Source organism: Anarhichas minor, unplaced genomic scaffold (genome assembly GCF_050575085.1).
Source record: "Anarhichas minor isolate MPS153535 unplaced genomic scaffold, ASM5057508v1 ptg000077l, whole genome shotgun sequence".
In the NCBI taxonomy this organism is placed as follows: Eukaryota; Metazoa; Chordata; class Actinopteri; order Perciformes; family Anarhichadidae; genus Anarhichas; species Anarhichas minor.
In genome coordinates, this window is record NW_027466523.1 from 326452 (window position 1) to 340235 (window position 13784).

Below are 13784 nucleotides of genomic sequence, written 5' to 3' on the forward strand. Positions count from 1 at the left end.
TCCTCCAGGACTACGAATATAAAACACCACTACAGTAGATTTCCTCCAGGACTACAAATATAAAACACCACTACAGTAGATTTCCTCCAGGACTACGAATATAAAACACCACTACAGTAGATTTTCTCCAGGACTACGAATATAAAACAACACTACAGTAGATCTCCTCCAGGACTACAAATATAAAACACCACTATAGTAGATCTCCTCCAGGACTACGAATATAAAACACCACTACAGTAGATCTCCTCCAGGACTACAAATATAAGACACCACTACAGTAGATCTCCTCCAGGACTACAAATATAAGACACCACTACAGTATATCTCCTCCAGGACTACAAATATAAGACACCACTACAATAGATCTCCTCCAGGACTACAAATATAAGACACCACTACAGTAGATCTCCTCCAGGACTACAAATATAAGACACCACTACAGTAGATCTCCTACAGGACTACAAATATAAGACACCACTACAATAGATCTCCTCCAGGACTACAAATATAAGACACCACTACAGTAGATCTCCTACAGGACTACAAATATAAGACACCACTACAATAGATCTCCTCCAGGACTACAAATATAAGACACTAGTACAACGTGTTGTTTACATTCCTGAGCAGCAGCTCGGAGACGAGCTGGAGGTTCAGACCTCAGCCGGGACGGAGACGATGAGGAATGAGGTCGGACGACAACGTTATCGGCCGGCTGATAAAGCAACGAGGGAGTGATTCATGGTTTAGTCCACGACATCGAGAACAACCTCACACAGTCAGTTCATTATCATCAATAAGAAATAATCAAAAATATTTAAAAAATACTTCTTTATCTCTCAATCCATTGATCAACTAAATAGTATAAAGTTGCTATAATGTGTAAAAGACCACGAAGAGCAGACGAGTTTTGAATTTTTGAATTGGCTGAACAGTTTATGGTTTTAGTTTTTTAGTTTTTGTCCCCAGAATTAAAAGTCTAAATTAAAGCAACGGTGAGATTCAGTTATTCTGGCTCCTTAAATGAAACATTTTAGAGCAGTTTGGCCTGAAGCACGGCTTATGGAGATTGACTCTATTGGAGCCAGACTCAAGTGGACATTGGAGGAGCTGCAGTTTTTGCCAGACTCCTCTGGTTGTATAGAAGTCTATGAGAAAATGACTCTACTTCTCTCTTGATGTATTACCTCAGTAAACATTGTAAACATGAGTTTATGGTCTCAATCTCTAGTTTCAAGTCTTCTTCAATACAGCATGATGTTCATTTAGTACATTATGGTCCATTTAGAGTCAAACAGACCATAAAGCAGGGGATGCTTTAGGGCGGGGCTACACGGTGATTGACAGGTCTCTACCAGAGAGAACAGTCTCTGGTTTATTATTCTAGTTGTTGAGACGTTTCAGTCAAACACAGGAGCTCAGAAAGAGAAGGTTATGAAGTTAGAACACATCAGTTTCCTCTCAGGCCACGTCCACACTACACCGTTTCTATTTTAAAGACATATGTTTTGCTACGTTTACACTGAGCGTCCACACTACGCCGGAGTTTTAGAGCACCGTAAACGGAGGAGTTTGAAAACACTCCCGAGGTCGGATAAGTTTGAAAACTCCGGGTTGCGTTTTCGTGTGGACGGTCGAAACCGGATACATTCAGAAACGATGACACCCACACCCTTGTTCTCTTGATTGGTTCTTAGCAGTCATGACGTGTCCTTCCCTGATTCGTCACATGTCTATCACGTGACCCTTACCCGGAAGCTCACAAACAACAACATTGATTACCGATCGACTACCAGGTTAACTCAACATGGACAACTGATTACAGGCGTTGTTGACCTTGTTGTCTTTACTAGCAGCTGTTGTTCAGTTAAAGTCTGCTTTATTACGGAGGAAGCAGCTGTTATTGGAGCGATTAGCGAGCGGCGTGTCCAGCAGTGTTATCAGACCTACGGAGCGGCTGAAGCCACGGTTAGCAGTAAATGCTCTCCAGTAGGACAGATAGGTAAGCCACCAGCAGAGCTACGAGTGAGAACAGACAACAACGAGGGAACGAGTGAGAGACGTGTGTTGACCACATTTATGGATCATAATCTAGTAAACTGTTACGTGTAAGTGTTGATTTTAAAGTGACTTTGATGTGAGAGAGAGAGAGAGAGAGAGAGAGAGAGAGAGAGAGATAGACCCGCAGCGCTGTAACTAAGTCTGAAAGATAAAACTTCTAAAATTTTCCACTAACTGTCTGTTTGAGTTCATAGAGGAAGATCTTAAGTATCAAACACGACCTTTCATTATTAAAGACTTTATTACTCTGTTGTGTTTTTTTAAACTAAGCCACCAATCTACTTCCTGTTTACACCGTCACGCGCATGCCCAGTGTACGTTAATGGTCACGTGATGTACGTTAATGGTCACGTGATGTACGTTAATGGTCACGTGATGTACGTTAGTGGTCACGTGATGTACGTTAATGGTCACGTGATGTACGTTAGTGGTCACGTGATGTACGTTAATGGTCACGTGATGTACGTTAATGGTCACGTGATGTACGTTAGTGGTCACGTGATGTACGTTTTCAGGCGTGTTAGTCTGGACGGAGATCAAAAACGATGCTGAAATGCCGTGTGGACCGAGATCGTTTTAATTTGAAAACTCCCGTTTACGTTTAGAAACGGAGTAGTGTGGATGTATGGAGTCTTTGGTTTCCCTCGAGGGGGGGGGGGCTTTGTGTCAGACCGCCCCCCTCCTTTATTGTGGAACAATACTGTTGGTAGAGGAAGTGTAGAAGAGGCCCTGCTTTGTTCCTGAGAGCTGCTCCTCGCCTCGAGAGCCTCCGTCAACACAACACCCCCCCTCCTCTTCCTCCTCTTCCTCCTCTTCCTCTGATAGAGAGTCACGGACAGGTTACAGCACAACACACACACGCCCACACACACACACGCACACACACACACACACGCCCACACACTTGCACACGCACACGCCCACACACACACATACTTTAAAATGTCCTGCCCAGAAACCCTAACCACTGAAGGCGGATCATAACTACTCTACATGTTGTAGCCTATATATATATATACACAGTATACACTGTGTATTAAACTTGTATATATAAATATATAAAAATAAATATATATAAAAATATATATAAATACATTTATAAAATAAATGTATATATACATATTTCTTTATTGAGTTGATTTAATCCACAGATCTATAAAACTGAGTTTCTCCACAAAGAATCACACAGAACTTTAAATCTTGTGATCAGCTCATAAGTTTCTTAGAAATTAATCATTCAGCATGAAAAAAACAATTAACTAATCGATGAAAGAAATCTTAGTCGAGTCCAAACGACCATTTAGTCGACTTCTGGACAAAGAAAAGAGAAAATAAAATCACTTATTGTCACAAAGTTGACCGATAAATCAACTTTGAAAAGAACAAGAAGAGAGATCATAGAGGTTTCTGAAGTCTAGATTTCAATGTTCTGAAGCAACAAAGACAGAAACTCGATCAGATGTTTACATGAAACAGGATCCAGGTTCTTGACAACCAGTTTACCGTTAACCATCAGAGTGTGAATAAAGTTTAACGTTAACCATCAGATTGTAAATCAAATTTAACGTTAACCATCAGAGTGTAAATAAAGTTTACCGTTAACCATCAGAGTGTGAATAAAGTTTAACGTTAACCATCAGAGTGTGAATAAAGTTTAACATTAACCATCAGATTGTAAATCAAATTTAACGTTAACCATCAGAGTGTAAATAAAGTTTACCGTTAACCATCAGAGTGTGAATAAAGTTTAACGTTAACCATCAGATTGTAAATCAAATTTAACGTTAACCATCAGAGTGTAAATGAAGTTTAACGTTAACCATCAGAGTGTAAATAAAGTTTAACGTTAACATCAGAGTGTAAATGAAGTTTAACGTTAACCATCACAGTGTAAATAAAGTTTAACGTTAACCATCAGTGTAAATAAAGTTTACCGTTAACATCAGAGTGTAAATAAAGTTTAACGTTAACCATCAGAACGTAAATGAAGTTTAACGTTAACCATCAGAGTGTAAATAAAGTTTAACGTTAACCATCAGTGTAAATAAAGTTTAACGTTAACATCAGAGTGTAAATAAAGTTTAACGTTAACCATCAGAGTGTAAATAAAGTTTACCGTTAACATCAGAGTGTAAATAAAGTTTAACGTTAACATCAGAGTGTATATAAAGTTTAACGTTAACCATCACAGTGTAAATAAAGTTTTAATGTTAACCATCAGAGTGTGAATAAAGTTTAACGTTAACCATCAGTGTAAATAAAGTTTACCGTTAACGTCAGAGTGTAAATAAAGTTTACCGTTAACATCAGAGTGTAAATAAAGTTTAACGTTAACATCACAGTGTAAATAAATGTTAATGTTAACCATCACAGTGTAAATAAAGTTTTAATGTTAACCATCAGAGTGTAAATAAAGTTTAACGTTAACATCAGAGTGTAAATAAAGTTTAACGTTAACCATCAGAGTGTAAATAAAGTTTAACGTTAACATCAGAGTGTAAATAAAGTTTAACGTTAACCATCAGAGTGTAAATAAAGTTTACCGTTAACATCAGTGTAAATAAAGTTTAACGTTAACCATCACAGTGTAAATAAAGTTTTAATGTTAACCATCAGAGTGTGAATAAAGTTTAATGTTAACCATCAGTGTAAATAAAGTTTACTGTTAACATCAGAGTGTAAATAAAGTTTACCGTTAACATCAGAGTGTAAATAAAGTTTAACGTTAACATCAGAGTGTAAATAAAGTTTAATGTTAACCATCACAGTGTAAATAAAGTTTTAATGTTAACCATCAGAGTGTAAATAAAGTTTACTGTTAACATCAGAGTGTAAATAAAGTTTAACGTTAACCATCAGTGTAAATAAAGTTTAACGTTAACATCAGAGTGTAAATAAAGTTGTAACGTTAACCATCAGAGTGTAAATAAAGTTTAACGTTAACCATCAGTGTAAATAAAGTTTACCGTTAACATCAGAGTGTAAATAAAGTTTAACGTTAACCATCAGAACGTAAATGAAGTTTAACGTTAACCATCAGAGTGTAAATAAAGTTTAACGTTAACCATCAGTGTAAATAAAGTTAAACGTTAACATCAGAGTGTAAATAAAGTTTAACGTTAACCATCAGAGTGTAAATAAAGTTTACCGTTAACATCAGAGTGTAAATAAAGTTTAACGTTAACATCAGAGTGTATATAAAGTTTAACGTTAACCATCACAGTGTAAATAAAGTTTTAATGTTAACCATCAGAGTGTGAATAAAGTTTAACGTTAACCATCAGTGTAAATAAAGTTTACCGTTAACGTCAGAGTGTAAATAAAGTTTACCGTTAACATCAGAGTGTAAATAAAGTTTAACGTTAACATCACAGTGTAAATAAATGTTAATGTTAACCATCACAGTGTAAATAAAGTTTTAATGTTAACCATCAGAGTGTAAATAAAGTTTAATGTTAACCATCACAGTGTAAATAAAGTTTTAATGTTAACCATCAGAGTGTAAATAAAGTTTAACGTTAACATCAGAGTGTAAATAAAGTTTAACGTTAACCATCAGTGTAAATAAAGTTTAACGTTAACCATCAGAGTGTAAATAAAGTTTAACGTTAACATCAGAGTGTAAATAAAGTTTAACGTTAACCATCAGAGTGTAAATAAAGTTTACCGTTAACATCAGTGTAAATAAAGTTTAACGTTAACCATCACAGTGTAAATAAAGTTTTAATGTTAACCATCAGAGTGTGAATAAAGTTTAATGTTAACCATCAGTGTAAATAAAGTTTACTGTTAACATCAGAGTGTAAATAAAGTTTACCGTTAACATCAGAGTGTAAATAAAGTTTAACGTTAACATCAGAGTGTAAATAAAGTTTAATGTTAACCATCACAGTGTAAATAAAGTTTTAATGTTAACCATCAGAGTGTAAATAAAGTTTACTGTTAACATCAGAGTGTAAATAAAGTTTAACGTTAACCATCAGTGTAAATAAAGTTTAACGTTAACATCAGAGTGTAAATAAAGTTGTAACGTTAACCATCAGAGTGTAAATAAAGTTTACCGTTAACATCAGAGTGTAAATAAAGTTTAACGTTAACATCAGAGTGTAAATAAAGTTTAACGTTAACCATCACAGTGTAAATAAAGTTTTAATGTTAACCATCAGAGTGTAAATAAAGTTTAATGTTAACATCAGAGTGTAAATAAAGTTTAATGTTAACCATCACAGTGTAAATAAAGTTTAATGATAACCATCACAGTGTAAATAAAGTTTTAATGTTAACCATCAGAGTGTAAATAAAGTTTAACGTTAACATCAGAGTGTAAATAAAGTTTAACGTTAACCATCAGAGTGTAAATAAAGTTTAACGTTAACCATCAGAGTGTAAATAAAGTTTAACGTTAACCATCAGAGTGTAAATAAAGTTTAACGTTAACCATCAGAGTGTAAATAAAGTTTTACTGACTCAGTAGAACATGTGTTTCTAGTCTCTGATCTCTGATCATGTTTCATTGTAAACAACCAATCAGTGTTTAAAGCAACAGGAGGAGAGCTAGTAACGTTAGCAGCACCGCTAACGGCTAACCAACAGAGGTTCACTTCAGTTACATTATGATGCCTTCAGGCTCTGCTCAGTGAACATGAGTAACATGAGTAACATAATTGAATGTATATTAATATTTATATGTCTCTAATGAGTTAAACTGAACTCTGATGTGCTTGTTTCTCACATGTTGTTCAGGAGGAAGTGACTTCAGCTCCACACCCTGTTCCTCTGCTCATAATGGACTTCTCCTCCATCTTTCTGGACCTCCCCCCCCCCATTGGGCGCGGCGGACCAGGCCTCCACTTCCAGCAGCGGAGATAAGGTGACATCAGAGAGGTCTCACTCCTCTCACAATAGATTTTAAAATAATTGAAACACGTCAACAGTCTGAATAAAAGAAAGTCTGTTTGCAGTGATACGCTTTGATTTTACGAGAGCTCATTAACCCTCTGATCGCCAAAATAAAAGTCCTGCTCCTCTACGGAAACAGAACCATGATGACTAGAAGTAGAACTAGAACATGTATTTAGTGCAGAACAACTGATGACATCAATCATTAAAAAGATGAATTTATTTGATAATTTATTTTACAAAACATTGTAAACACTGGAATCTAAATATACGACATGCTTCCAAGTGTTGGAAATAAATAGTCTCTATATGTTACATGCCTCCCCTCCCCTCTCCTCCTCTCCCCTCCCCTCTCCTCCTCTCCTCTCCCCTCCCCTCCCCTCTCCTCCTCTCCTCCTCTCCTCTCCTCTCCTCTCCCCTCTCCTCCTCTCCTCTCCTCTCCCGTCCCCTCCCCTCCCCTCCTCTCCTCTCCTCTCCCCTCTCCTCCTCTCCCCTCCCCTCTCCCCTCCTCTCCTCTCCCCTCTCCTCTCCTCTCCCCTCCCCTCCCCTCTCCTCCTCTCCTCTCCCCTCCCCTCCCCTCTCCTCCTCTCCTCCTCTCCTCTCCTCTCCTCTCCCCTCTCCTCCTCTCCTCTCCTCTCCCGTCCCCTCCCCTCCCCTCCTCTCCTCTCCCCTCTCCTCCTCTCCCCTCCCCTCCCCTCTCCCCTCCTCTCCTCTCCCCTCTCCTCTCCTCTCCCCTCCTCTCCCGTCCCCTCTCCTCCTCTCCTCTCCTCCTCTCCTCCTCTCCTCTCCTCCCTATATATAGATACATAGATATATACAGTGTATCTATATCTATACGTATAGACCGGCCCTCTGACTGGTCTACTGGTCTAAGTGGTCTTACTGGGTAAAGAGCAGTCTGCTGGTCTTCTTCTCTTCTTTAAGGAAACGGTCTGGAGTCAGATTCCAGTCTCAGAGGGGGGGGGGGGGGGGGGATCGAAGGTGGACACATACCAACACCATGACATCACCACCTCCATTCAAACACACTGCTGCTGCAGGACAATGGCTGGCACACACACACTCACACACACACACACACACACACACACACTGAAGAAGAGGAGTCCTCAGAGTTTTCTTCGCCACAGTTCTGACCTAAATTAGAGCTCTCTGAATTCCTCTCGTGCTCGGTGGTGAAAACTGTTCTTCAAACACTGGACTCTCAGCGCAGAGGAGGATTCTGGGTAATGCGCTGCTGGTTTTATGGGGCTCACAATGAGGAGCAGGTTTGTAAATCTGAAGCTCTCAGTGAGACTGTTCGCTGTCAAAGTACCATTTAAATTAAATATTGGTCAAAAAAACTTCTTTGTTTGAACAGATCCACAAAAAAAAAAAAAATTCTGTTTTTCACTAACAATAAAAATGACTTTCCCTCAAATATCATAAATCTAAATAATCGTGATTCAATAATCTGAGTTTCAGATTATTTGATATCGATGGTTCAGGAGTCTTTATTGCTTCATGAAAACTAAACTTCATAATAAAAGCACATTAAATAAGAACACAGTGCTCACGACAAAAAGGTTTGTTAACATTCTCACAATATGTTAGAAAAGTATGAAAGAATGACATCAATTAATTTTCACAAATACAAATCTTTCTAAACATCTAGAGAGTTTTTTCACAAGTTTACAAAGAAGGAAACTTATTTTTCTTTGAGCCCAAATGAACCTTTCTAAATAATAAACGTCTCTGTGTTAAACAGTAAAAGAGATGGAAACATAAACATCTCAGGTGTTTACAGTCTGCAGAGATGTGTTCAGTGTCCTTCACAATAAAAGTCACCGCCGAGTCACGTGATGAAAAAAAAGAAAGCAGGAGAGCTGAGTGCTGAACCTCCGTTACATAACGCAGAGAATAAAGAAAAGCACCAGCAGCCATTACTCTGTTGCACACACTACACAACATATACACACAGTACACATAGTACACACAGGACGTAGCCTCAAACTAGATTTCAATTTGTCTTGTTTTCTTTTCAAAGCTTCTATAAGAAGTGAGGAGTCGCTCTGAGGCTTCTTCTTCTTCTGGAAGAGACTGTCTCATTATAATCACAGGAGGAGATGAAGGTGTTTATGCGATAAATAAGAAGAAAAAATAAGACGACCATCAGTTCAGCAGAAGGTCAGCAGACGACCAACAATCATTGATTCGGACTCAGAATGTTTCCCACTGAAATAAAAACTTTTTTTTGTAATTGTTCGTTTATCTCTCTTTAAATATTAAATACATGTTGAAACAATCCATCTCTTCTGTTCTGTGAGACGTTTTCAAATGTTTGATGACTCTCGCTCACTTTTTAGCGGTCCAATCAAATGCAGAGCACAGAATTAGCAGAGCTCTGTTAGCGGCTATTCTTCAATAGAAACTACTAAAACAGCAGGGAGGAAGAGTAAGATATAAAAATAATTTTAAAAAGATTACAGGAAGTGAAATGCATTAATCACCGTTTTATAGTCGTTCCTTTGACCACCAATCACAGGCCGCGGTTACAAAACACCTTCTAGCAGGTAGCCATGTTGTAATGGAGAGGCTCATTGAGATAGGCTGATCGGACGGGTCAAACTGAGTCAAGACGAGTCAAGACGAATCAAGACGAGTCAAAACTAATCAAGACGAGTCAAGACGAGTCAAGACGAATCAAGACGAGTCAAAACTAATCAAGATGAATCAAGACGAGTCAAGACGAATCAAAACTAATCAAGACGAGTCAAGACGAGTCAAAACTAATCAAGACGAGTCAAGACGAATCAAGACGAGTCAAAACTAATCAAGACGAATCAAGACGAGTCAAAACTAATCAAGACGAGTCAAGACGAGTCAAAACTAATCAAGACGAATCAAGACGAGTCAAGACGAATCAAGATGAGTCAAAACTAATTAAGACGAATCAAGACGAATCAAGATGAGTCGAGACGAGTCAAAACTAATCAAGACGAGTCGAGACGAATCAAGACGAGTCAAAACTAATCAAGACGAGTCAAGACGAATCAAGACGAGTCAAAACTAATCAAGACGAGTCAAGACGAGTCAAGACGAGTCAAAACTAATCAAGACGAATCAAGACGAGTCAAGACGAATCAAGATGAGTCAAAACTAATTAAGACGAATCAAGACGAATCAAGATGAGTCGAGACGAGTCAAAACTAATCAAGACGAGTCAAAACTAATCAAGACGAGTCGAGACGAATCAAGAGGAATCAAGACGAGTCAAGAGGAATTAAGACGAGTCAAGATGAATCAAGACGAATCAAAACTAATCAAAACGAGTCAAGACGAATCAAGACGAGTCAAGACGAGTCAAGACGAGTCAAGACAAGTCAAAACTAATCAAGACAAGTCAAAACTAATCAAGACGAGTCAAAACGAATCAAGACGAATCAAGACGAGTCAAGACGAATCAAGACGAGTCAAGACGAATCAAAACTAATCAAGACGAATCAAACTGAGTCAAACTGAGTCAAGACGAGTCAAACTGAGTCAAGATGAATCAAGACGAGTCAAAACTAATCAAGACGAATCAAGACGAATCAAGACGAGTCAAGAGGAATTAAGACGAGTCAAGATGAATCAAGACGAGTCAAAACGAATCAAGACGAGTCAAGACGAATCAAGATGAGTCAAGACGAGTCAAAACTAATCAAGACGAGTCAAGACGAATCAAGACGAGTCAAGAGGAATTAAGACGAGTCAAGATGAATCAAGACGAGTCAAAACTAATCAAGACGAGTCAAGACGAGTCAAAACTAATCAAGGCGAGTCAAGACGAGTCAAGACGAATCAAGACGAGTCAAGACAAGTCAAAACTAATCAAGACGAGTCAAGACGAGTCAAAACTAATCAAGACGAATCAAGACGAGTCAAGACAAATCAAAACTAATCAAGACGAGTCAAGACGAGTCAAAACTAATCAAGACGAATCAAGACGAGTCAAGACAAATCAAAACTAATCAAGACGAATCAAACTGAGTCAAACTGAGTCAAGACGAATCAAGACGAGTCAAAACTAATGAAGACGAATTAAGACGAGTCAAGATGAATCAAGACGAGTCAAAACTAATCAAGACGAGTCAAGACGAATCAAAACTAATCAAGACGAATCAAACTGAGTCAGACCAGCTCGTGTGTGTGATTGTGGTAAAACAGCGACGCCTCACTCTGTTTGAGGAAATGTTGGTCTGAGTTTAACTTTCTCTGAGATCTTAAAAGGTTGATTTAAAATAAATCAAAGTAAGACCTCCTCCTCCTGGATGACTGGCCCCCGGACAGCCGGGGGTCCTGAGGGGCCCCTCAGTCCCACCACACAGTGTCCCCCCCTCAGACATCTCTTTAGAGGACCAGTTAAACATTCAACACACCGGCGGTGGAGTCGACAGGTAAACGGCATCAGGAGGAAGCAGCTGATTGGCTGAACAAACAGAGTTATTTAATTGATCTTTCCTCCACAGATTGCTTCCACCAACCTCTGGTGAAAGCACTACTCTGGTCTGAAGACTGTGTACCTCATAGAGATCACGGCCCCATGGGAGAACGTGCTTGAAGAGGCCTATGAACGTCAGAAGCTGCGCTATGCAGAGCTTGCAGCAGAAGCAAAGCAGCGCGGCTGGAACACTGAAAACTGTCCAGTGGAGGTGGGATGCAGAGGATTTGTGGATTCTTCAACCATCAGACTGTTGAAGGAGCTGGGAAGCCACGGTCAGGCTCTGCGGCAGACCATCAAGGCAGTCTCAGAAGCAGCTGAAAGAAGCAGCCAGTGGATTTGGATCGAGCGGAACGACCCATGCTGGACTCCAACTATGTCAGCATAACCCACTTGAGAATCCCCACCTGTTAACCATGCAAGCGTCTACCATTCTCAATGTTGTCAATTTCGAGACAGTTGGGCACGGCGTATAGGGCGTATAGTGTTGAGAGGCCGAAACATCCAATGACACAAGGGAACATTACTGACGATGTGTTCTGGGCCCAACTGTCCCAAAACTCTACAACCTAACCCGGACCGAGGTACACAAGCCGGAAAACCCCCACTGGTGGATCGTCAAGCACTCAAAGCAAGGTTCATTTCATGGAAGCGCTCACCACAGACAAACATCATGTCCTGTGTTTTTAGATTCATACAATATAATATGATATAATATGACATGACATGACATGACATGACATAATATGACAGGATCGGATATTCTATTTAATTCTATGTTTACGTCTGATTACACATTTCATAGCTGAAGTTCTATTGATATTTATTAAAAAATGTAAAATCAAATATATGAAAAACGTGTTGCGGTGTAAACATGAGGTCTCTCTCTGACAGGTTTTATTTTGAAATTTAAATTCCACAGTTCTGGTATGAATTTAGAGATTTAAAAATAAGAGTAAAATCCTTAAATATAAAAGAGGAGTTGTGCAGAGAGGCTGGTGGATTCTGTGGGAGATGATTGGCTGAGTATAAACCCAACTCATGAATAAACATGAGCCCCCCCCCTCTTCTTTTTGTTTGGCCTGACATGAACACAGCAGGTGGACATGTTTACGAGGCTCCACCGGGTCAATAATAATACACATAAAAGAGTCTTTGGTTGGAAGGGACAGACGGACATGTTCCAGGCTTTCATTGGTCTAAATCATGTCCTTTTAAATACACTTTATTTTGGTTCTGGTCCTCAGGACCAACATCTGGAGCACTCGATCCACGTTGGTCCCCCCCGACTGGTTCCGGCCCTCCCCATACCCCCCCCCCCCACGCTATAATTCCTGTTAATCCTGGCGGGACACCATCTGGGAGCTCCTTGTGATTCAGTGACAGCAGATAGTGAAGCAGCAGATGTCAGGAGGACATGTCCTCTAAAAATCACAGGAAATATCCCGAAATATCCCAAAATTTAGAGATGATATGTCCCGAAATATAAAGACGAAATGTCGCTAAATATAAAGACGAAATGTCGCTAAATATAGAGACGGAATGTCCCGAAATATAAAGACGAAATGTCGCTAAATATAGAGACGGAATGTCCCGAAATATAAAGACGAAATGTCCCAAACTTTAGAGACGAAATGTCCCGAAATATAAAGACGAAATGTCCCGTAATATGGAGATAATATATCCCTACATTTAGAGACGAAATGTCCCTAAATTTAGAGACCATCATAGGGACCATTAGAGGGACCATTAGAAGGACAATCAGAAGGACCATTAGAGGGACCATCACAGGGACCATTAGAGGGACCATCATAGGGACCATTAGAGGGACCATTAAAAGGACCATTATAGGGACCATTAGAGGGACAATCATAGGGACCATCATAGGGACCATTAGAGGGACCATTAGAAGGACCATCATAGGGACCATTAGAGGGACAATCATAGGGACCATTAGAGGGACCATCATAGGGACCATTAGAGGGACCATTAGAAGGACCATCAGAAGGACCATTAGAGGGACCATCAGAGGGACCATCATAGGGACCATTAGAGGGACCATTAGAAGGACCATTAGAGGGAGCATTAGAAGGACCATCAGAGGGACCATTAGAGGGACAATCATAGGGACCATTAGAGGGACCATTAGAAGGACCATTAGAGGGAGCATTAGAAGGACCATCAGAGGGACCATTAGAGGGACAATCATAGGGACCATCATAGGTACCATTAGAGGGACCATTAGAAGGACCATCATAGGGACCATTAGAGGGACAATCATAGGGACCATTAGAGGGACCATCATAGGGACCATTAGAGGGACCATTAGAAGGACCATTAGAGGGAGCATTAGAAGGAC

The 13784-nt window shown here is 39.5% G+C and overlaps 1 protein-coding gene across 4 annotated transcripts in view; it reads right to left on the reverse strand.

Annotated features, from left to right (window-relative positions):
- Positions 1 to 13784, reverse strand: part of LOC142937889 (CASK interacting protein 2) — a 113553-nt gene that overhangs the window by 95205 nt on the left and 4564 nt on the right. The window lies entirely within an intron of this gene.